The 25665-nt window shown below is 40.1% G+C and overlaps 1 long non-coding RNA gene across 5 annotated transcripts in view; it reads right to left on the bottom strand.

Moving 5' to 3' along the window:
- Positions 1-24855, bottom strand: part of LOC107127960 (uncharacterized) — a 33596-nt gene extending 8741 nt beyond the window's left edge. For 2 of the 5 annotated variants that reach the window (XR_012426998.1, XR_012427000.1), the window contains exons 1-2: positions 24084-24855; positions 22201-22371 (exon numbers count right to left, since the gene is read on the bottom strand). This is a non-coding gene — a long non-coding RNA (uncharacterized lncRNA). Of the gene's footprint in view, positions 1-8389; positions 8523-19147; positions 19218-22200; positions 22372-24083 lie in introns of those variants that run through there. The other 3 variants (XR_010582605.2, XR_012426999.1, XR_012426997.1) reach the window with 2 other exon arrangements.
- Positions 24856-25665: the final 810 nt, after the last annotated feature.

Here is a 25665-nt window from a genome sequence, read left to right on the forward strand (position 1 = left end):
ACCATCCCCACCATCCATCTGCAAAACGTTTTCATCTTCCTGAATGAAACTCTTTACTCATTAAACATGAACTCCCAATTCTTCCCTTCCCAAACCCCTGACAACCACCTGTCTACTTCCTGTTTCTATAAATTTGGCTTTTCCAGGTACCTCATATGAGTGGAAGCATACAGTATTTGTCCTTTTGTGTCTGGCTTATTTCACTGAGCATACGTTCTTACAGTTGATCCATGTTGTAGCATGTGTCAGAACTTCCTTCCTTTCTAAGGCTTAATAATATTCCATTATATATATATATATAAAATATTTTGTTTGTCCATTCATTTGTCGGTAGACATTAAGGTTATTTCCACCTGTAGCCTACAGTGAAAAATGCTTCTAAAAATGTCAGTAAACAAATATCTATTTGAGTTCCTGCTTTCAATGCTTTTATATATATACATCCAGAAGTGGATCATATAGTAATTTTATGTTTAGTTTTTTGAGGGACTGCCATACTGTTTTCCCACACGGCTGCACCATTTACATTTCCATCAGCAATACACAAACGTTCCAACTTCTACATATCCTCACCAACACTTGTTGTTTTCTGTTTTTTGATACCAGCCATCCTAATTGGTGTGAAGAGGTGGCTCATTGTAGTTTTGATTTGTATTTCCCTAATGATTAAGGATGTTGAGAACCTTTTCAGGTGTTTTTATTGGCCATTTATCTATCTTCTTTGGAGAAACATATATTCAAGTTTCTTGCCCATTTTTGAATTGGATTGTTTGGCTTTTTGTTGTTGAATTCTCAGACTTCTTTATATATTCTGGATAATAATCCCTTATCAGATGTGTGATCTGCAAATATTTTCTCCCACTTCGTGGGTTGTCTTTTACTCTGCTGATAGTGTCCAGTGATGCACAAAAGTTTTTACTTTAGTCTAGGTTATAATCTTGACTCCACAATTTACTCATTGTGACCTTGGACCAGCGTTTTAACCTCTCTGGGTGTCAGTGTCCTCATCTGAAGACATCTATCTCACAAAGTGGATGTAAAGATTAAAAAATGATTGATAAGGGTGCCAAGACCATTCAATGGGGAAAGGACAATATCTTCAACAAGTGGTGTTGGGAAAACTGAATATCCACATGCAAAAGAATGAAGTTGGACCCTTACCTTTTATCATATACAAAAATTAACTGAAAATGAATCAGAGACCTAAACATAAGACCTAAACCTATAAAAACGATAAGAAGAAAACATAGGGGAAAAGCTGTATGACCCTGGATTTGGCAATGATTTCCTGGATGTGATACCAAAAGTGCAGGCAAGAAAAGTAAAAATGAATAAATCAAACTATGTAAAATGAAAACTACTGTGCATTCAAGGACCTGATTAACAGACTTGTAAGGAGCTTACAGAATGGAAGAAAATATTTGCAAAACATATATTTAATAAAAGGTTATATCTAGAATACATAAAGAATTACAACTCAACAATATAAAACCAGATAATTCAAATTAAAAACGGGCAAAGGGCTTGAATAGACATTTCCCCAAAGAAGATATACATAAATGCCCCACAAGCACATGAAAAACTCCTCAACATAACTAATCATTAGGGAAATCCAAACCAAAACCACAGTAAGATATTACCTCACACCCATTAGGATGGCTACTATGGTATAATAAAAAATAAATATTTGGTCTTTGCCACTGGTTCCTGGCACAAAGTTCCTAAAACTCTTGGAATTTACTGTCTTGTATGCTAATGAGATGACTCAAAGCAGGGGCCCCTAGACACCTTCAGGTTAGGGGTCAGTCACTAGAAAATCCAACCAGGGGATTACATCATTAAAACTTCAGCCACTCCCATTACCTCCACTCCTTTTCCCTCCCTAGTCTCTGGAGTAGGGGGAGGGACCTGAGATTAAACTTAATTACCAATGGCCAATGATTTAATAAATCTTTCCTACATAATGAAACCAATCAAACCCCTAAAGGATGAGGTTCAGAGAGCTTCTGGGTTGGTGAACACATCGAGGTGCTGGGAGAGTGGTGTGCCCAGAAGGCACATGGAAGCTCCGTCCCATCACCCCCAACCGCCACCCAGTACCTTGCCTTTTGCATCTCTTCCATTTGGCTGTTCCTGGGTTGAATGAATCCTTTATAAGAAACAGCTAAATGTTTAGTAAAGTGTTTTCCTAAGTTCTGTGAGCCATTCCAGTGAATTATCAAGCCTGAGGAGTTGCGGAAACTCCAAATTTATAGCTGGTCAGTCAGAAATATTGGTGACCCCTGCGACTTTCAACCAAAGTGGGGACAGTCTAATAGGAAGGAGTCCTTAATCTATGAGGTCTGTGCTAACCTCAGAAGTTCATATCAGAACTGAACTGAATTACTGGACACCCAGTTGATGCCAGAGAATTGGTTGAATTGGTTGTTGGTGTGGAAAACACTCCGTGTATTTGGAATCAGGAAAAACCTCTCAGCTACTATTAAGAAATGAAAACAAAAACAGAAAATAAAAAAGTGTTAGTGAGAATGCAGAGAAATTGGAAGGCCTATACATTGCTGGTAGAAATGTACAATGGTGCAGACATTATGGAAAACAGTATAGCAGGTCCTCAAAAAATTAAACATAGAATTACCATGCGATCCAGCAACTCTACTTCTGAGTAGATATTCAAAAGAACTGAAAGCAGGATCTTGAAGAGGGATTTGCACACCCATGTTCATAGCAGCATTATTCACAATAGCCAAGTGGTAAAAGCAACCTATTGTCTATCAATGGATAAACAAAATGGTGCATGCGTGCAGTGCGTGTGTGTGTGTGTGTATGTGTGTGTGTATTCATATATATATGAAATAGGCCAGTCACGAAAGGACAAATACTGTATGATTCCACTTATGTGAGGTATAATGAGTAGTCAAATGCATAGAGACAGAAAGTAGAATGGTGGTTGCCAGGGGCTAAGAACAGGAATGGAGGAATTAATTGATAGGGAGTTTCAGTTTGGAAGGATGAAATATTCTGGCAACTGGCTGTACAACGTGACTGTACTTAAGGCCACTGAACTTGTACCCTTAGAAATGGTTAAGATGAGCCGGGCGTGGTGGCTCACGCCTGTAATCCCAGCACCTTGGGAGGCCAAGGCGGGTGGATCACCTGAGGTCAGGAGTTTGAGACCAGCCTGGCCGATATGGTGAAACCCCATGTCTATCAAAAATACAAAAATTAGCAGGGTGTGGTGGTGGGAGGCTGAGGCAGAATTGCTACTTGGGAGGCTGAGGCAGAATTGCTGGAACCCGGGAGGTGGAGGTTGCAGTGAGTAGAGATCATGTAATTGCTCTCAAGCCCAAGTCAACAACAGCGAGACTCCATCTCAAAACAAAGAAATGGTTAAGATGGTAACTTTCATATTATGTATTTTTTACCACAATAAAAAAAGATTAAATTATGAAATTCACATGAAGTATCTTCACCAGTGCCTCACACATGGTAATGCCCCAATGCTTGTTAGCTGGCATTATTTATACCAGTGGCCTAATGTAGATGCCAGGCAGACCAGTGTCTTTGGAGTTAACCTTTCAATGCCCACAGGATAACCATTTATCTTTAATATTTAGAAATAAAAATAGTGGTCCTGAGTTCTTGTACAAACACTGGCTACTTGTTTCTTTAACATCCTAGAATACCTTAAATGTAAGTAGTATATGGACTTGCAGATACTTCTGCATAGATCTGCCATTCTACAGGTTGATTTCAAGGCCCAGCTGATTCCAGCTGGATCTTGTCACCCTTCTTGTCCTCTGTTAGCATGTCCTATCATCGACACACCACCACCAACTGTAGCAAAACCATCTCAGGATGGCTGCTAGCCCATCCAAAATTTACAATCATCCCCTAGCCTTGCCGTTGGTTTTACCAGCCTTGCTTTTTCAATACTGCCAGACATAAGCTTTACCAAGTCTGTATAACTTCAACAAAAAAGAAGCAAACAGCTATTGAGTTTAATAGTCACTATACCCTCTTGAACTCTAGAACATAAACGAATTTTCTATAAGCAAATTGTACTAAAATTTGTTTTTAAATAGGGTCAGGGGATGTCTCCTGCTTCACATGAGTAGTCTTACAAGGTGGGTCCTGAAACTTAAGCTAACTAATAGAACTTTAGCACTATACATTTGTCCTGCCTTATATCCATTAATTATGCACCAATGTCACAGGGTGGAAAGGAATACCAAAACTAAAAAGGTGTTAGGAATCTGGAGCAACTTTTTTCTTTTTCAAAAGTTTCCTTTATTCTTCAATCACATGTTAAATATATGGAGACTAAGTTAAAATTACTCGCTAATGTCTATCCTCTTTTTATTCATACAACTTTCAACAATCATTACTTGTGAATATCACCTTATGAATCCTCATAATCAATTGGTTTTTAAAAAGCTAGATCAAAAAAAACCCCCACTCTTGTTGTAATGTTATTTTTAAAACTGTGGGCAGGGACCCCATAGCAATTTCTCGATTCCTGTATTATTTTAGAAGGATTTTTTTCTATACTACCTCGGACTTAAAATTTAAATTTTTTTTCCCTTGAGATACAAAAATCGAAGTTCAATATAATAAATGACGGGTCTGTGTTGCTGACTGAGACCACAGCATGAAAGCAACAGAATTGCCTTGCACTTTTTTCATAATGGATGACTCAAGAAAAGCCAAAGTCCAATCTATGTAAAACTTTGCTCTGCTTTGATTTGCTTGAACAAGAAGTTCCAATTGGAAAGCATTTGCTAGGAGGATGAGAACATCTGGATTCTGCGATGGTAGAGTAGAAACAGATGGTGGCTTTGTGGAAGGGGGGCTGTGACTTTTCTGCTGAAAACTGCATAGCCCATGGTTTTTCTCTTGTTTTTCTAATAAACAAAGCCTGTCTCCATCTAATTAGCTTCAAAAAATAATTTACAGTTCCAGAGCTCTCCAAAAGAATTGAACATTTGTATAATGGGATGCTTATATCAAAAAAATGATGAATGTCAATGAAAATACCAATAAAGATTACATCATTGACTTTTAAGCAGAAATATTTCATTGAATTTTAAATGCAGGATAGAACTTAATTTACTGTCTACAACCTCTCCTCCTCTCCACCCTCCATGAAATAAAAGGCAAATGGCTACAACATAGCTTATGTATATGTAAACTTTGGTGTTGGACTGCCTGGGTTCAAATCTTGGTTCAAACATTCCTTAACTTGGGCAAAAAAGTTATTTAACTTCTTTGTACCTCACTTTCTTTATCTGTAAATGAGAATAATACCTTATAGAGTGGATGTGAGAATTAAGTGAGTTAATTTAATACATGTAAGAATTAAGACAATGTCAGCATATAGTAGGCACTCAATAAATGTCACTTAATTTTATTTTATTATAATCTTGCAGCAGACCTTTTTTAGGCTGCTCAATTAGAAATTATGGATTTGTGGCTGGACGCAGTGGCTCATGCCTGTAATCTCAGCATTTTGGGAGGCCAAGACAAGTGGACCACTTGAGGCCAGGAGTTCAAGACCAGCCTGGCCAACATAGTGAAACCATGTCTCTACTAAAAATACAAAAATTAGCCGGGCCTTGTGGCAGGCACCTGTAATCCCAGCTACTTGGGGGCTGAGGCATGATAATTGCTGGAATGCAGGAGGTGGAGGTTACAGTGAGCCAAGATCATGCCACTGCACTCCAGCCTGGGCAACAGAGTGAAACTCTGTCTCAAAAAAAAAAAAAAGAAAAAAAAAGAAGGAAAGAAAAGAAAAGAAATTATGGACCGGGTGCAGTGGCACACGCCTGTAATCCCAGCACTCTGAGAGGCCAAGGCGGGCGGATCATGAGGTGAGGAGATCAAGACCATCCTGGCAAGCACGGTGAAACCCTGTCTCTACTAAAAATACAAAAAAAAAATTAGCGGGGCGTGGTGGTGGGCACCTGTAGTCCCAGCTACTAAGGAGGCTGAGGCAGGAGAATGGCATGAAACCGGGAGGCAGAGGTTGCAGTGAGCAGAGATGGTGCCACTGCACTCCAGCCTGGGAGACAGAGCAAGACTCCGTCTCAAAAAAAAAAAAAAAAAAAAGAAATTATGAACTTGCTGTCTTCCTCTCCTTTCCTATCATTCTCTCTTTTTTTTTGAGACAGGGTCTCATTCTGTCACCCAGGCTGGAGTTAGTGCAGTGGCACGATCACAGCTCACAGCAGCCTCGCCCTCCCGGGCTCAGGCGATCCTCCCACCTCAGCCTCCTGAGTAGCTGGGACTACAGGCATACTCCACCATGCCCAGCTAATTTTTGTGTTTTTTGTAGAAACAAGATCTCACCATGTTGCCTAGGCTGGCCTCAAGCGATATGCCTGCCTCGGCCTCCCCAAGTGCTAGGATTACAGGCGTACCTTCTTTCAGTGCCCAATACAGTAGAAAATCATGTGTTACCTCGTGAAGCAATGAATAGAACAAGGAGCCGAGATCAGGAGATGGATGAGTCCCTGCTCTGCCTCAGTGAATCTTGGGTACCCTTGAGTAAGTTCTTACTCTTTGAGCCTCCCATAGTTGTGCAAATTCTGTGAAGTGCCATACATCTACACACCTAGGCTGGTACATAGAATGCACAAAATCAACAATTCTTTTTTTATTTTTTATTTTTTCAGATGGAGTCTTGCTGTTGTCAGCCTAGGCTGGAGTGCCGTGGTGAGCTCTCGGCTCACGGCAACCTCCGCCTCCCGGGTTCCAGCAATTCTCCTGCCTCAGCCTCCTGAGTAGCTGAGATTACAGGCGCCCAGCACCATGCCTGGCTAATTTTTTTGTTGTTGTTGTTTTGTTTGTTTGTTTGTTTTTTCTGAAGCAGAGTCTGGCTCTGTCGCCCAGGCTAGAGTGCAGTGGCGCGATCTCGGCTCACTGCAAGCTCCGCCTCCCGGGTTCACGCCATTCTCCTACCTCAGCCTCCCGAGTAGCTGGGACTACGGGTGCCCGCCACCACACCCAGCTAATTTATTTTTTTATTATTTTTTATTTTTTTTAGTACAGACGGGGTTTCACCGTGTTAGCCAGGATGGTCGCCATCTCCTGACCTCGTGCTCTGCCCGCCTCAGCCTCCTAAAGTGCTGGGATTACAGGCGTGAGCTGCGTATAATTACAGGCAGACCACTCCGGGCCAACAATTCTTAATGAAAATACGCCTATCTGTAAGGGGCCCTGGACACTCGTCATGAGCCCTTCTTTTTTAAGTCTTTCACAGATCGTAGCAGTAAACAAATCTTTAAAACAAATTTTAAAGAAACACGCCCATCAACTCTGAAAGCTTCCTTAAACCAATTTTGAAGACTAAATTGTAACTTTAGACCAGTTTGCCATCCAAAGGTTTCTCTTTCTAGTTTCAGTTTCCTTTAAGGCAGGAAGAAGTTTCAGGAGATTCACAGGTTATGTAAATGAGTAAAGCAAGATAATAGGGAGTGTTAGAAACTCTGGAAAACTGGATTGTATTGGCCCCGACAAAAAATAATTCAAAATAAAATGTTTTCTCCAAAATTAACCTGTGGGCCTGAGTCAGTGCTCAGGTAACCAGGCATCAGCCTTTGTTTTTCAAAAAGTTAGTATAGCTGAATGAAGTTTACATTAACTGGTATCCACAGCTGTTTTATGCAGCTCTTTGCTCAACTTCTCTTACTAAATTCCTAGATGTTTATTCAGAATTGACCTCTCTCCTGCTTCATCATCTCACCACCGTACTAACAGCATACATAGCCGGCTCCTGTCAGCAGAAAGGTACTATTAAGGGATATGGCTAGCTGCTCTTAGGAACTCTTTAAAGCTACAGAGGAACTGCAGTCACGCAACATTCATCCAACAGGTATTTACAGAGCACCTACTCTGAGCATAACAAACATATCACAAAGGCATCTGGGCAGGTTTTTCCATTTGTCCACCCCTATTTTATCAAAAGGATTTGGACTTAGCAGATCAAGGCATCAGTTTCCTTTCTCAGTCCTTTGGATAAACTGGTGCCTTTCATTTACCAGGAGCAAAACATTTTTTCCCTGTTATTTATAACTAAAATCACAGCAAATCTACTTCTCATCTTGTGTTTCTGAAATTGCTATGAAGGTATTTTGAACACTATACAAGTCAGTTCAGCCGATACATATGGAGTGCAGGTACTCTACTCAACCATATGTGGAGAGTCAAAAGGCCTTTGGCCCTTACGGAGTTTAGGATCTAAAATGACCACTTACGGCCAGGCGTGGTGGCTCATGCCTATAATCCCAGAACTTTGGAAGGCTGAGGCAGGAGGATTGCTTGAGCCCAGGAGTTTGTCAACAGCCCGGACAACATAGTGAGATTTCATTGCTACTAAAACTTTAAAAATTACCCAGACATGGTGGCGCATGCCTGTAGTCAGGGGTCTGAGGCAGGAGGACTGCGTGAGCCCAGTAGTTCAAGGTTGCAGTGAGCTATGGTCAAACCACTACATTCCAGGATGCATGACAGAGTGAGACCCTAAAAAATATAAAAATAAAAATAATAAAATGACTGCCTACAACTCCGGTACACATTAAATGAATATACAAAATTATAATTGCATAAAATACACAGAGCTTATTTTAGGATGGTAAAGCTTACAAATTGGCTGCCAAAACAGAGTATGGCTGATGCTTTAGTTCCACTTTTCTGTTTAATCTCAGAACTCAGGTTATTCCGCTCCTCATTTTAGTTAAGGAAACTGAAGTCTGAAGGATTAAATGCCTCACAAAGTCCATAGAGGCCAAGAGACAATAACTCGGGCCTCTTGGTGGGTGACAAGCCACACTCTGCCACCACACTTAGGTGGCATCTCCCTTTCTGCACTGAATAGCAACCGCCCAATGCTGGACCACTGAGAAAGTATCTTAGGAACATTTTAAATGAGAATTTCATGTTAAATGTGAGGTGATGATGAAGAGTAGTATTTTTACTGTTCAACTTAATATACCGGAATAAACATTCTGTGCCAAGAAAAAAATTCAAAAAGATGGTTAGGATGAAGTTTATTCCCTCCTGGGGCTCACAGATGCTTCAGGAAGATAGACATATGAAAAGCAATTCCTGCCAATGCAATCAGTGCTGTAAATGAAGTACTTGTAGGAGAGGACGCAGAGGAATCTTCTGTTTCTGCCTGGGGATATCAGGGAAGACCTGAGTAGGAGTCACCAGATAGACAAAGCATGGAAGAGCATCTGTGCATTGGGAAAAGCACGTACAAAGTACACTGGGAACAGCAATGTACAAAGGACATAAGAACGAGTGTGGCTTCTTTAAAGAATTACAAGTCGTCCATACCACACGCAGAATATTTGCGTCAGGGTAGAGGATGTGACAGATCTTGAAGGGCCTTCCATACTGTGCCAAGAAGTTTGGATGATTTCTGCAGACAGCTAAGAATCACAAAAAGGGGAACTCTTTAAGGGGAGAAACATGAGCAGTTTGGCATTTTTAAATGAATGCTCTGGCTGCCACGTGTGGGATGAATTAGAGGGAGGCAAGACAGAGGCAAGGGAATTTTAGAGAGTGAGTGAAACAGGACAAGCTAGAAATGATAAGATGGTGCAGTGGGCAGAGAGCGAGCCGGGATAACATGGGCAGCTTGGTGTCCTACTGCTTCAGAGTGCTGGTGAGAGCAAGGAGTTCAAGGTGACTCTTGAGTTTCTGATTTGGGGAATCAGTTGTGTGTTGGTTCTTAACCTAAATACAGAGCAGTCTGGGGAGAAAACAATGTGTTGGGATTTAAGATGGGAGGGGCCATTTCAATGATGGAAGGAGCACAGTCAAGAGCTGGAAATACATGCTTGAGAATTTTCACCTTGTGGATGGTATTCAAATCCCCAAGTGTAGAGAAGCTTGTCTGGAAAAGCGTAGCATAGGAAGAGAAAGAGAACAAGGACAACACCAGAATGGCCAATATTTAAGAGTAACAAGAAAAGAAGCTGGCAAAGGGAAATAAGAAAGTGGTATGAAAACAGGAGGAAACCCAAGAGAGAGTCTGGTCATGGAAGCACATGGAAGCAAGTGTCAAGTGTCCCTGCGAAGTCAAGGAGGACATGGAAAAGGACACAATGAATGTGGAGATAAGAAAATACATTTATTTGTTCAAGTCAGTGAATATGCATGAAGCACCCATTAGGTGCATCTCCTATTCAAGGCACTGGGATAAAGCAGTGAACAAAATAAGAAATAAAAATCTCGGCCAGGCACGGTGGCTCACGCCTGTAATCCCAGCACTTTGGGAGGCCGAGGTGGGCAGATCACGAGTTCAAGAGATCGAGACCATGCTGGCTAACACGGTGAAACCACGTCTTTACTAATACAAAAAATTAGCCGGGCGTGGTGGCGGGCACCTGTAGTCCCAGCTACTCAGGAGGCTGAGGCAGGAAAATGGTGTGAACCCGGGAGGCGGAGCTTGCAGTGAACAGAGATCATGCCACTGCACTCCAGCCTGGACGACAGAGCAAGACTCTGTCTCAAAAAAAAAAAAAAAAAAGGAAAATCCCTGCCCTCTAGGATTACATTCTAGCAGGGAACACAGACAATAAGCAAATAAATATGTGAAGATTTAATGTATTGAATAAGTGCTCTGAAGAAAACTAAATCAGGTAAGGAGGATATGGAATTGGGGTTGGGAGAGGTATGAATCCAATGTAATACAGTGATGAAAGGTTTCAGTGAGCAAGTCCAAATTAAACTGATTTTTCTGGAATGTGTTTCAATCTAGGGAAACCAAAAGCTAGACTGCAATTAATTGAAGAGTGAATGGAAAAGAAGAAGAAAATTGCCAATAAAAGGGGAGCAATGGAGTAAATAACTTCTCCAGAAGCTTGATGCTAAAGGGAAAGCATGAGTTCCTAAGCACAGGTAGAAGAGGTAAAGAAAAAGTAGTAAAAAACGGCTTAGAAACAGATAGGTGTGTAGGTTGGAGGATAGAAAGCCAGGCTGTCAAGTTGCACAGTCTCTCAGGGGCCATCTTTCACCCTGGTCTGTGAGAACGTTGCTCCCTAGAGTTGTGAAACAGATGTTACCAACTCACCCCCTACACTAACTCCATCTTTGCTATAAATTGGAAAGAAAGAACATCTATTCTCAATAGAGCAAGTACAGGCATATCATGGTGGTTTTGACTGGTTGGGATAAGACAATAAACAAAACGTAGGTAGAATTTATCGAAAGAGCTAATGTCACAGTGGAAAGGGAAGTTGAATCTAGGAACAAACAAAATATTGGCGCCATAGCATTGGAAGCTCAGAGGATGGTGGACCACTCATGGGGCCCTTTACTTACACGGTCTCATTTAGTGTTATCAAGAGTCCTGCAAGAGGATATTACTTTTTTGTAAATGAGAAAACTGAAGTCCACAGTGGTGAAGTAACATGCACAAACTCATGCAGCTGGGAAGTGATACAGCCAAGATTCCAAAGACAATGAACTTTCCCCTGTAGCATGCGGCTTGACATACAAAAAAGAATAGGATATATGCTCCCTGCTCTCAGAGCTCACACACTATTGGGGGAAAAGACATATAAATAACTGTAAAACAATGAGATGAATGGGAAACTGGTTTATGAGCCAAGTACTATGGGAATATAGGCTTGTAAATCCATTCTCTCAGGCAGCTGTATATTTACCGTAGACAGGGAAGGAGAATAAGAACAACCAACGTAAGATAGTAATACATTTCCATGATGATACAATGAATATCCTTCATTTCCATCTTATTTTTAAATAGGTATTCATAATTTACCATTTAGAACAAACAATTTCTTAAGTTCATGAGGTTATTATGACCCTTATTTGCAGATTTTTTTAAATAGAGAGTTTAAGATTCATGCACTTAAAGTAAATTGCTTCAAGATTCCAGTATTGTTATATTTCATGTAAGGAATGGGGGGAAATAAGAATATAAATATAAACATATAAATATATAGCTTAATTTTGCATAAATGTATACTGGAAGGTCAAATAAAAAACCTCTGGGGTAAGAGTTTGGGGAATGGGGTAAAAGAGATAGGAATGGAAGCAAGACTTTTCTGAATATATCTTTTTATAGACATTTTCTTTTTAATCCATGTAACTATTTTACATATTTAAAGAAAAACCAATGCCGGGCATGATGGCTCACACCTGTAATTCCAGCACTTTGGGAGGCCAAGGCAGGTGGATCACGAGGTTAGGAGTTCGAGATCAGCCTGGCCAACATAGTGAAACCCCACCTCTACTAAAAATACAAAAAATTAGCCCGGCATGGTGGCACATGCCTGTAATCCCAGCTACTCAGGAGGTTGAGGCAGGAGAATCCCTTGAACCCAGGAGGCAGAGGTTGAAGTGAGCCGATATCACTCCATTGCACTCCAGCCCAGATGACAGTGCGAGAGTCCATGTCAAAAAAAAGAAAAGAAAAACCAAGCAAACACTAAAATTAAAAACAGACTGAAATGAATTACCCAAACTCTGTATTGAATTGGTAATATAGCCACACAGAGACAAGAATTTTGAATGAATTTTGAACACTGTATAAGATATACATCTTACCACTGTATATTCTAAGGACAAAAAGAATTTCAAAGACATATCGAACTTCATACTGTATCTTATTTTTAGCAGTAAATATAGCACTTTGATTTTGTGGCTATTTTGTGTATTTTTAGGAGAAAGCAAATATTTTGATATTATTAGAAACCAAGGTGGTCAGTATGAGAAAAAGTGTTCAAATATCAAATTATAGAAGCTAATATATAATGTTAAAATCTGACTTGATCTGTGCATGAAAAAACACAATCAACAGAGTTAAAAGGCAATGCACAGAATGAGAAAAAATATCTGTAAATCAAGCATCTGACAAGGGATTAATATACAAACATATAATGAACTCCTACAGCTCAATTAAAAACAACTCAATTTTTTTTAATGAGCAAAAGATCTAAAAAGACATTGCCCCAAAGAAGATATACACATGCCCACAAGCACTTCACTAATGATTAGGGAAATACAAACCAAAAACACAATGAGGTTGGGTGCGGTGGCTCACACCTGTAATCCTAGCATTTTGGGAGGCTGAGGAGGGTGGATCATGACGTCAGGAGATCGAGACCATCCTGGCTAACATGGTGAAACCTCGTCTCTATTAAAAATACAAAAAAGTAGCCAGGCATGGTGGCACGTGCCTGTAGTCCCAGCTACTCGGGAGGTTGAATCAGGAGAATCGCTTGAACCCAGGAGGTGGAGGTTGCAGTGAGCCAAGATCACGCCACTGCACTCCAGTCTGGGCGACAGAGTAAACCGTCTTGTACACTGTTGGTGGGAATGTACCATGGTGTCATGCTGTGAAAATCAGCATGGTGGTGCCTAAAAAAACTAAGAATAGAAATAACCATATGATCCAGTAATTCTACTTCTGGGCATATAGCCAAAAGAATTGAAAGCAGGATCTCAAAGAAATATTCGTACAGCCATGTTCATAGCAGCATTATTCACAATAGCCAAGAGATGGAAGCATTACCAATGTTTAATGATAAATGAATGGATAAGAAAAATGTGGCATATTTGCAACATACAATATGTATGTTGTAAATATACAATGGAATATTATTCATCCTTAGAAATAAAGGACATTCTGACACATGGTACAACATGAATGAACCTTGAGGACATCATGCTAAGTGAAATAAACCAGTCACAAAAAGACAAATACTGTGTGATTTCTCTCATGTGAGGTTCCCTAAAGTGTTCAAATTCCTAGAAACAGAAAGCCAGAATAGTGGTTGCCAGGAGCTGGAGGGAGAGGGAGATGGGGAGGTGTTGGTTAATGGGTACAGAGTTTCAGTTTTGCAAGATGAAAACGTTTCGGAGATGGGTTCCACAACAATGTGAATATACTTAACACTACTGAACTCTACAATTAACAATGGTACATTTTATGTGCTCTTTACAATAAAAAGGTTTTAAATTACTTTGCTGCAGAGGGAGATGTCTTCACCTTCTAAGGCTGTTTTATCTACACATCCTTGAAAAGATAGTCCAGAAAAAAATAAAGGGCAATCTACATTCTACAAGAGAACCGGCCCCATCAATTTAAAAAGTCAATGTCATTTTTAACAAAAGGGTATGTGGGGTTAATGTAGAATAAAAAAAGCCATAATCAAGTGCAATGCATCAGTCTTGATTGGATTCTGAATCAGAAAAAGAAGGGCTATAAAAAACATTTTGTGGGCACTTGGGGAAATCTGAACATAGACTTGATATTAGTTTTTTTAGGGAATTGCTTTCTTAGGTATAATAATTATATTTTGGGTTTTGTAGGGAAGCACAAGCTTATTTTTAGAAGTTACACTCTGAAGTGTCATGGGTATCTGAAAGAAATCTTCAAATTGTTCAACAACACATGTACAGTAAATTGAACTACATTAAATTGTTTCTATTCAATTTTTATTATAATTTCTTTTTTGTTTGTTTGTTTTTGTTTTTGTTTTTGAGATGGAGTCTCGCTCTGTCGCCCAGGCCGGAGTGCAGTGGTGCGATCGCAGTTCACTGCAAATTCCACCTCCCGGGTTCTCGCCATTCTCCTGCCTCAGCCTCCCGAGTAGCTGGGACTTCAGGCGCCCGCCAACACGCCTGGCTAATATTTTGTATTTTTTTTTTTTTTTTTAGTAGAGACGGGATTTCACCGTGTTAGCTGCAATGGTCCCGATCTCCTGACCTCGTGATTTGCCCACCTCAGTCTCCCAGAGTGCTGGGATTACAGGCATGAGCCACCGCGCCCAGGCTTTTTATTATCATTTCATATACTTCAGCCTGATAAATAAATAAGTATAGCAAATATTAATGGTTGTTTCAGCCTGGGGATAAATATATGAATGTTACTATCCTTTCAACTTTTTTGATTACTTGGAAATTTTATTAATAAAGTTTTGAAAGAAAAAAATAAGAAAAAAAGTTTGACATCAAACTCACTGAGGAAGTGAATACTACTTTTACCACTTAGTAGCTATACGATGGCAACAATGCCAAAAGAAGTTTCTGGCATGGGAGCTGGCGGGGGCACCTGAGGCAGCTTTATTCCATCCACATCTTCCATTAGGAAGGCTTATTGCCACCAATAATAAGCATAACCCTACCTAAGAACAATGTGCTTGGCTACTCTGGGCATACTGCCTATGGGGTAGTCCTGCTCTGCAAGGAGCAGTAAAAAAAAAAAAAAAAAAGAAAAGAAAAAGAAAAAAAAAAAAAAAAACAGTGTTCTTTAGCCCAAGCCTCCTAAGCACTAGATTTTGTCTCCTAAGACTCACTAAGTGGATGCTTTGTGACCTGGGCGAGGTGTTTAATTCTCCAAGGACTTAGTATTAAGTAAATCTGAAGAACAAGGCGGAAAGAGTTTAGGAATGACTTCCACATTTCTGGCCAGAGTGACACCTCAGGAAGAGAAAGCCTAAGCATCCCTGGGGGCTAGGAGTTATTTCAGGCCAAAGCACTGAAGAAGGAAAGAGAGACCTTCTCTTTAACAGTGGTATATGGGACTCAGAGCCGTCTTCTTTGTTTGTTCATTTATTTATTTTTTTTTTTTTTACTTTTTGAGACAGAGTCTCATTCAGTCACCCAGGCTGGAGTGCAGTGGCCCGGTCTCGGCTCACTGCAACCTCTGCCTCCCTGGTTCAAGGAATTCTCCTGCCTCAGGAGAGTCCTCCCAAGTAGCTCAGACTACTGCAGGTGTGCACCACCACACCTGGCTATTTTTTTTTTTTTGAGACAGAGTCTTCCTCTGTTGCTCAGGCTGGAGCACAGTGGTGCAATCTCAGCTCACTGCAAGCTCTGCCTCCCCACATCTGGCTAATTGCTTGTATTTTTAGTAGAGACGGGGTTTCACCATGTTGGCCATGCTGCTCTTGAACTCCTGACCTCAGGTGATCTGCCCGCCTTGGCCTCCCAACATGCTGGGATTATACGCATCAACCACCGTGCCCAGGCTATATAACCATCTAATTTAATATTGACCAAATGAAATTTCCTTTTGTACCCCAAGCTGATGAACAGGAATGGAGCAATTTTGTTTTTCAAATGTTCTATAATGAGCATATATTACTTTATTATTAAGGAAAAATTATTTTTAAAGTGGTTCTATGGTATAAAACTCACAAAAAGTAAAATTTTAATTACTTGTAATTATGTAATTGTGAGCTAAATAGTGAACTTTTAAGTTCATACATTTGAACTTTTATCAATTAATTTATAGTAATAAAAAGACACACAATGTGTTTTGGCAGCAGTTGAGGGAGAAACTGGCAACAGCAGTAGCAGCAGGATGGGGGGGCACCACGTCCACCCACCCACACTGGCAGCAGAGGTGGCATCCTGAGAAGAGGCAGGCAGTGAGAGACTGCCGCAGTTGGAATGACCAGAGAACCATCAGCAGGGCAGGGCAGCTGTGGGCGTGAACCATCTAGATCTCCAAGGAAGGGAAAAAATGGCGTGGGGGAGGTTGGAGATCCAGTAACACTAGGAGCAAATCCTCCTCCCGTGGCTAACCCTTTTCTTAACATCTCAGACTTACTTTTTTTTTCTTTCAGAGACAGGGTCTTGCTATGTTGCCAGGCTGGAGTATAGGAGCTATTCACAGGCATGATTACAGTGTACGCTATCCTTGAACTCCTGGGCTCAAGTTACTCTCCTGCCTCACCCTACTGAGTAGTTGGAGCTATAGGTATGTGCCACCATGCTTGGCTAGATTTACTTTTTATTTCACTGGAATAAAACCTTCATGATTAGTTTCAGATAAATTTATGAGTGGTAAACTGAATCCTTCCTTGCTTGTTTAAAAATATTTTAGGCTTGGTGCGATGACTCATGCCTGTAGTCGCAGCACTTTGGGAAGTCAAGGTGGGCGGATCACCTGAGGTCAGCAGTTCGAGACCAGCCTGGCCAACATGGCGAAACCCCACCTCTACTAAAAATACAAAAATTAGCTGGGCATGGTGGGCACCTGTAATCTCAGCTACTCAGGAGGCTCTCCTGCCTCAGCCTCCTGAGTAACTGGGATTACAGGTGTTCACCACTACACCCTGTTAATTTTTGTATTTTTAGTAGAGATGGCATTTCACCATGTTGGCCAGGACGGTCTTGAACTCCCGACCTCAGGTGACCCACCCGCCTTGGCCTTCCAAAGTGCTGGGATTACAGGCGTGAGCCACCGAGACTAGCCTTAATTTAGAACTTTAGTATGCTCTTTGATTTTTTTTTTTTAAGGTTTAGCCCTTCAACCTAGATCTCTACATCTTAAATTAATTTTACATACTAAAAGGGTACTAATACTGTTCTGGAAAGCAATCTGGCAGCATATATCAGGAGACTTTAAAAGTTCAAACTGTTGGCCGGGCACTGTGGCTCACACCTGTCATCCCAGCACTCTGGAAGGCCAAGGTGGGCAGATCACCTGAGGTCAGGAGGTAAAGACCAGCCTGCCTAACATGGCAAAACCCCATCTCTACTAAAAATACAAAATTAGACGGGCGTGGTGGCGCATGCCTGTAATCCCAGCTACTCAGGAGGCTGAGGCAGGAGAATCGCTTGAACCCAGGAGGTGGAGGTTGCAGTGAGCCGAGATCGCACCCCTGAACTCCAGCCTGGGCAACAGAGCAAGACTCTTTAAAAAAAAAAAAGAAAGAAAAAGTTCAAACTGTTTGACTCTTGTTAAAATTAATAAAAGAAAATAACTAGATATATAGGCGATGGTACATAATATGCACTCAAATATTTATTGACTGTATCATATACGGTTATAGCAAATAATTGGAAACCATTTTTCTAAAGTTAATTAATGACTACAGTTTAATGAATTTACTGTGTGTCATCAACTATGATACTTTATAAATATTATTTCATTCAATGGTCCCAAAAAATCTGTATTTTACAAATAAGAGGGTATTTTTTGCCTAAAGTCCTATCAACTGGCATAAACTTTATCTCAATCTTAAAATGTTTTTATGACTGGCAACTAATGAATCTCTTATCTCCATCTACTATCCCTAGCAAAGAGAATTCTTGAATGAGCTTTTCTAGCCAACACAACAGATCACAGAATGTAACAGGTGAAAAGTCTAGATATCTAGTCAAACTGCCTCATTTTTAAGGCAGACAATTAAAGCCTAGAGAGACAATGCAACTTTCACAGACATTCAGTGACAAATCTAAATATTGAGCCAGATCTCCTAATTAAAAATTCTTTATACTACATAAAGCCACTTTATCTCAGAGGTAGGTCAACAGAAGTATGAGGAAAAAAATAACCTACATATTTTAATAATTAAAAAAGATAAAAGAAAAACTAATTCAGCAAAGAAACAATAAAACTACAATTCACAATGAAATACCATCTCACACCAGTCAGAATGGCTATCCTTAAAAGGACAAAAAATAACAGATGCTGGCATGGTTGTGGAGAAAAAGGAATGTGTTTACATTGTGGTGGGAGAGTAAATTAGTTCAACCATTGTGGAAGACAGTGTGGCCATTCCTCAAAGACCTAGAGACAGAAATACTTTCGATCTAGTAATCCCATTACTGGGTATATACCCAAAGGATTATAAATCATTCTACTATAAAGACACATGCACGCATATATTTATTGCAGCACTGTTCACAATAGCAAAGACACAGAATCAATCCAGATGCCCATCAATGATAGACTGGATAAAGAAAATGTGGTACACAACACCATGGAATACTATGCAGCCATAAAAAGGAACGAGATCATGTCGTTTGCAGGAACATGGATGGAGCTGGAAGCCATTATCCTTAGCAAACAAACACAGGAACAGAAAACTAAATACTGCATGTGGGAGTTAAGTGATGAGAACACATGGACACCTCAAGAACAACACACACTGGGGCACATGGGAGTGTGGAGGAGGGAGAGGATCAGGAAAAATAATGGATACTAGGCTTAATATCTGGGTGAGGAAATAATCTGTAAAACAACCCCCCATGACACACATTTACCTTTGTAACAAACCTGCATATCCTTTACATGTATTCCTGATCTTAAAATAAAAGTTAAAAAACAACAACAAAAAACTACAATTCACTTGAACGAAATAAAAGAACTAAAACTTACCTAAATTAGCTTTTTCTTGACTCTTCATTGTTAGAATATCTACAATCGTGTGTCGCATCTCTCCAATAGGCTTAATTTTTTAAATGAATAAAGCAGATCCATGTAAGTTTTATTTTCTCTGACATTAACTAGGTATCCAAGCTGTGATTAAAATTTCATACTATATTTTAAAGTAAGGGAGTGGCTCTTAAACCATGCTTCTCAGACCACTTATAATTAAGATTGAAAAACGGCTGTCTTGACCGGGCACAGCAGCTCACACCTGTAATCCCAGCACTTTTGGAGGCTGAGGCAGGTGGATCAGGAGGTCAAGAGATTGAGACCATCCTGGCTAACATGGTGAAACCCTGTCTCTACTAAAAATACAGAAAAATTAGCTGGGCATGGTGGCGGGCGCCTGTAGTCCCAGCTACTCGAGAGGCTGAGGCAGGAGAATGATGGCATGAACCCAGGAGGCGGAGCTTGCAGTGAACTGAGATCGTGCCACTGCACTCCAGTCTGGGTGACAGAGCGAGACTCTGTCCCAAAAAAAAAAAAAAAAAAGGAAAGAAAAAGAAAGAAAAAGAAAAATGGCTGTCTTTTCCAATTTATAGACTAAAAATGAAGGATAGAATTTCTTTTTCTTTCTTTTCTTTTCTTTCTTTCTTTACAGTCTCCCTGTATCACCACGCTGGAATGCAGTGACGCAATCTCGGCTCACTGCAACCACTGCCTCCCAGGTTCTAGTGATTCTCCTGCCTCAGCCTCTCCAGTAGCTGGGATTATGGGCGCGCACCACCATGCCAGCTAATTTTTTGTATTTTTAGTAGAGACAGGGTTTCACCATGCTGGCCATGCTGGCCTTGAACTCCTGACCTCATGATTCGCCCAGCTCAGCCTCCCAAAGCGCTAGGATTACAGGCGTGAGCGACCATGCCCAGCATAGAATTTCACATTTAAAAACTTCCCCCATGATTTTACTTAAGCCTTGCTCCTTTTCTCTTACATTTAAGTCTATGGTTATATTTTTGTTTCATATGCTATGAAATGTATCTCTGAAGAGCTTAAGGTTGATCATCTCAACATATTCATTCACGAATTTACTAAGTACCCATTATTTATCAGATATTATAAGCATTTACTATGTTCCATTCAACACAGTGAAGATTAGGGAAGGTGTAATTCACATTCTTAGTTCCAGAACTTAGTCCTGAATTACTCAGCTATCCTGCTTTCAGTTTTCTCGGCTAATTTTTTTTTTTTTTTTTTTTTTTTTGAGACAGGGTGTTGATCTGTTGACTCAGGATGGAGTGCAGTGGCATAATCATGGCTCACTGGTCTTGAACTCTAGAGCTCAAGCAATTCTCCCACTTCAGCTTCCCACATAGCTGTGACCACAACTGTCTACCACCAAATAAACTTTAAATTTTTTTTTTGCAGAGATGGGGGTCTCACCATCTTGCCCAGGCTGGTCTTGAACTCTTGGACTCAAACGATCCTCCCACCTCGGCCTCCCAACATGTTGGGATTACAGCCATGAACCATCATACCTGGCCACTAATTTTAAGAGATGGGGTCTATGTTGCCCAGGCTGGACTCAAACTCCTGGGCTTAGGCAATCCTCCCAGATTGGCCTCCCAAGTAGTTGGGACTATAGGTATCCACTACTGTGCCCAGCCATCATGGCTAATTTTGATTCTTGTTTTCCAGCATCTTCTCCTCTGATGTTATATCTTTCCGTTTACATTATTGCTTTCTATGTGAGCCTTGGCTCCAGCTTTGCATCCTTGCTACAATGTCCTTGGTTGCCTTAAGTAATGTCCCTTCTGATACAATGTAGTGGGGGCCTAACACTCCCTTCCAGGTAGCATCTGTCAAATATAATTACCCTTCTGGAAAGAGTTTTACACATGATAGTCACTGGGAGACTATCTGCTGAATATCTGATTTTTTACTTAAGTGAAAAGTCAAATAGCATTTATTGATTCTGTTGAGACAAAGGTGAATAGACCTCTCTTAAAAAAAGGAGTTTAAAAAAATTATCTATGTAAACAATCTCCAAGAATGTGTTTCTGAGAAACCTGGTCAAAAGGAAATATATTTTAAGAACATTTATCCATAAAAACAAACAAACAAAAACCCAACCAAACGAAAAACTCAAGAAATGATTTATTCTATACCCAAAGCTTTGTGTATCAATAGGCTAGAAGAGATAAGGAGTATCAAGCCACTATAGAGGTAATAATGTTAGAGAAACTGGTTTATTGTCATTTTCTGTATGCAGACAGGACCAATCTATACAGTGTATATATAGGGGTACATTTGGGTTTACTCTTAAAGTGAAAGAGTTCTCTTACAAAACCAAGAGAGCTTGATAACAATTTTTTTTTTTTTTTTTTTGTGAGACGGAGTCTCGCTCTGTCGCCTGGGCTGGAGTGCAGTGGCCGGATCTCAGCTCACTGCAAGCTCCGCCTCCCGGGTTTACGCCATTCTCCTGCCTCAGCCTCCCGAGTAGCTGGGATTACAGGCGCCCTCCAACTCACCCGGCTAGTTTTTTTTTGTTTTTTTTTAGTAGAGACGGGGTTTCACCGTGTTAGCCAGGATGGTCTCGATCTCCTGACCTTGTGATCCACCCGTCTCGGCCTCCCAAAGTGCTGGGATTACAGGCTTGAGCCACCACGCCCGGCCGATAACATTTAAAAAGCTAATTTCATCCCTTTTGCTTTATATTCAATAAACAAATTTTAATATTACATTCAGTCTCCCCATAAATTTTCAACCAGGAAATGCATACAATAATATGCTAAGACATATCATGCAGAAAGTTTCATTAAATATATGAAACCGGGCACAGCGGCTTATACCCACTTTCTAAAGTCTGATTATTCCCAGTACAGGAATAAAAGACTTAGAAGGCCAACAGCTTTTATAATGCAATCCTTGTGGCCTTTAAACATTTATTACTACTACATATACAACCACAATTTTCTCAAGCTATGTTGTGATGTGTTTCAAATTAATTCCAAATTGTCTACTACACTGTAATCGTAAAGATCAGTAAATGTTTCTCTTACCTGAGCCTCTGCCAGAATGGCTTTCTCATAGATTGCAATAATATTTTCAATAGGACTTGTGAGTGGTTCAATATGTACAAGACATATCCAATACTTAACAAGCTTTTTGGCATCTGGAATATTTTTAATCAGGTCATTCAGTGTGACCAGTATGTCTTCTTTTGGACATCCCTAAAAGAGCAAGAAATAATGTGTGTAATATTTTTTAGCTTACAAACTATGAACAATAATTGAGCCTACTATAGTCAAGATCAATGATAAAGATAGCCATAAGCATAAAACAAAAAAATGAAATATTAGTTGAGACATTTATTAGTAAAAAATGAACACTGATTTGGTCTTGATTTTATCCTCGTATATATTGTGGGATTCCATTTGTTAATACCTTCTACCAAATGTTTATGAGTCAGAATAGCCTGCAGAGTTTTTTTCCCTCTTAATTGTCTTTGTCAGGTTTTGATATTAAGATTAAAATGAATCTGTAATGGTTTATGTCAGAGTTACATATAGTTAAATAGTAGGGCAGAAAAAATTCATAGTATCAAAAGGAAAAACTTCAACTGAGCAGAAATAAACTCTGATTCTATTCTATTAGAGAATCAGTTTTCCTGATTGTAACTTTTACTGGTGTTCAGAACCACAAGTGTTCAGAACCACAAGAAGTTACAAGATGCTCATGAAGAGTAGAGGAAGGTTTGAAATAATACCTTGAATTCAGTTTTGCTATGGATCTTACATACTAGTGGGTGACCAAAATAAGATTAAAGAGCAGTCAGGAAACAAAGATATTGTCTATTATTCAACAGAATGTTGTTTTGGAGCTGATTATTATACTCCATAGGGTTTTGGTCTAAATGGCAAAATTCTGCAATAAATTCAAAAACATGATGATGATGTTGGCTTAGATGAATGGGATTTTGTTTCTTTCTTTCTTTCTTTCTTTTTTTTTTTTTTTTTTGAGATGGAGTTTTGTTCTTGTTGCCCAGGCTGGAGTGCAATGGCACGATCTCGGCTCACTGCAACCTCTGCCTCCCAGGTCAGACTGCAGGCACGCACCACCACACCTGGCCAATTTTGTTATGTTTTGTTTTGTTTTGTTTGAGACAGAGTCTTGCTCTGTCGCCCAGGCTGGAGTGCAGTGGTGCGATCTTGGCTCACTACAAGCTCAGCCTCCCCACACCTGTCTAATTGTATTTTTAGTAGAGACAGGATTTCACCATGTTGGCCATGCTGCTGTTGAACTCCTGACCTCAGGTGATGCACCCGCCTTGGCCTCCCAACGTGCTGGGATTATAGGCATCAACCACTGTGCCCAGCCTATCTAGTAAACTAATTTAATATTGACCAAATGAAATTTCCTTTTGTACCCAAACTGATGAACAGGAATGGAGCAATTTTGTTTTTCAAATGTTCTATAATGAGCATATATTAATTTATTTTTAAGGAAAAATTATTTTTAAAGTGGTTCTATGGTATAAAACTCAGAAAAAAGCAAAATTTTAATTACAAGTAATTATATAATTATGAGCTAAATAGTAAACTTTTAAGTTCAAACATTTGAACTTTTATCAATCAATTTATAATAATAAAAAGACATGTGATGTGTTTTGGCAACAGTTGAGGGAGAAACTGGCAACAGCAGTAGCAGCAGGATCGGGGGCACCACACCCACCCACACTGGCAGCAGAGGTGGCATCCTGAGAAGAGGCAGGCAGTGAGAGACTGCCGCAGCTGGAATGACCACAGAACCATCAGCAGGGCAAGGCAAATGTGGGCATGAACCATCTAGATCTCCAAGGAAGGGAAACAATGGCGTGGGAGAGGTTGGAGATCCAACAACACTAGGAGCAAATCCTCCCCCTAATAGCCACAAGGTGACTCACCGAATATATTTCCAGGCATTAAAATAGATGATCTCTGACCCTCAGCAGGATTGTTATGTTTGGTTTTTGTTTTGTTAATGTAAAAAAAAAGAGAAAAAAATGGTTAAGAGTAGAGGAAGCCCTACAACAAAAAGCAATTGTTCCTTGCTTTTTATCTCCACAGCCTCAGTCCCACTTCCAAAGGGCAACCACGTTGACCTTTGTGGTTTTAAATTCTCCTGATGATCTTCAACTGTACGAATAGGATTAAGCTGCTATTTTGTGACATTATTGACTCTTGCAAGGACTGATTAAAAAGTCAGCGTAATTCACCTCCCTAAAACACAAGGTGCACATGATAGTTACATTACAATTTTTAGTCCTATTGGTCACTTTAGTAACTTCAATATCCTTAAACTTTTGTTTTTAGTTCTATTAAATACAGATGGTGCCTCTTGGCTCTCCATTTCGTGATAGGAGATGTGAACTCCTATTTCTCTTGAACTCTCCACCTCTGCTTCTACCTCCAAACTTCTTATTTTTTAGAAATGAGGCCTCCCTCTGTTGCCCAGGCTGGATTACCTCTGGTGCAATCATAGCTCACTGCAGCCTCAAACCCCTCTACCTCCAAACTTTTCAAAGCTGTACTCTCCTAGATATCCATGACTGATAACATTTATATTCCCTTCAGTAACTTTTTTTTTCTTTTTTTCGTTTTCTTTTTTTTTCTTTCTTTCTTTTTTTTTGAGACAGAGTCTCACTCTCTTGCCATGCTGGAGTGCAGTGGCATGATCTCAGCTCATTGCAACCTCCGCCTCCCGGATTCAAGTGATTCTTCTGCCTCAAGCCTCCCAAGTAGCTGGGTCTACAGGCACGTGCCACCACACCCAGCTAATTTTTGTATTTTTAATAGAGACAGGGTTTCACCATGTTGGCCAGGATGGTCGCAATCTCTTGACCTTGTGATCCTCCCTCATCGGCCTTCCAATGTGCTGGGATTATAGGCATGAGACACCGCGCCTGGCCTAAGTCTTCTATAAGTTGGTTCTAATAGACAATAACCAATAAGCAGCATTATGAAAATGTTGGTCCACAGCAGAGCCAAGTAGTATGCTGTGATTGATTTGCCTCTGTGTAATCACAATGTCTCAACCCTGTGCTGCTCAGTTTCTCAAAATCATGGTTACTTTGTTGTTGCTGTTGCTTTGCCTAGTACTTTTTTGTTGTTGAAAGAAATCTGTGCCATCTTACCCATTCTATTTTCTTGGAATATTTTTCTTTTCAAAGCCCATCGATGACTCAGTTAAACTTAATTCATATTTGTATTACAATTTTCTTGTAGAGTCTTTCAGAAAATAAAATTTCTAGGTGCTTTTCTTATTTTCATTTTCTTTGCCCGAAGTATATCTTCAAGTTCTTCCAACTGTATGTTCCATGAAATACCTTTGTTTCCTGGATCTCCCATTCTTGCTCAGATATGAACTGGTGGCTTAGTCACCCGCAAAACTGACATTCTAGGTCACATCTGCTGCTGCCTGAATCCCATGGCTTCCTTGTGGTACTTTGCTGTTTTACTGATGGAGTATATGCTCTAATAACTCCT

This window comes from Macaca fascicularis, chromosome 17, assembly GCF_037993035.2.
Source record: "Macaca fascicularis isolate 582-1 chromosome 17, T2T-MFA8v1.1".
NCBI classification, from domain to species: Eukaryota; Metazoa; Chordata; class Mammalia; order Primates; family Cercopithecidae; genus Macaca; species Macaca fascicularis.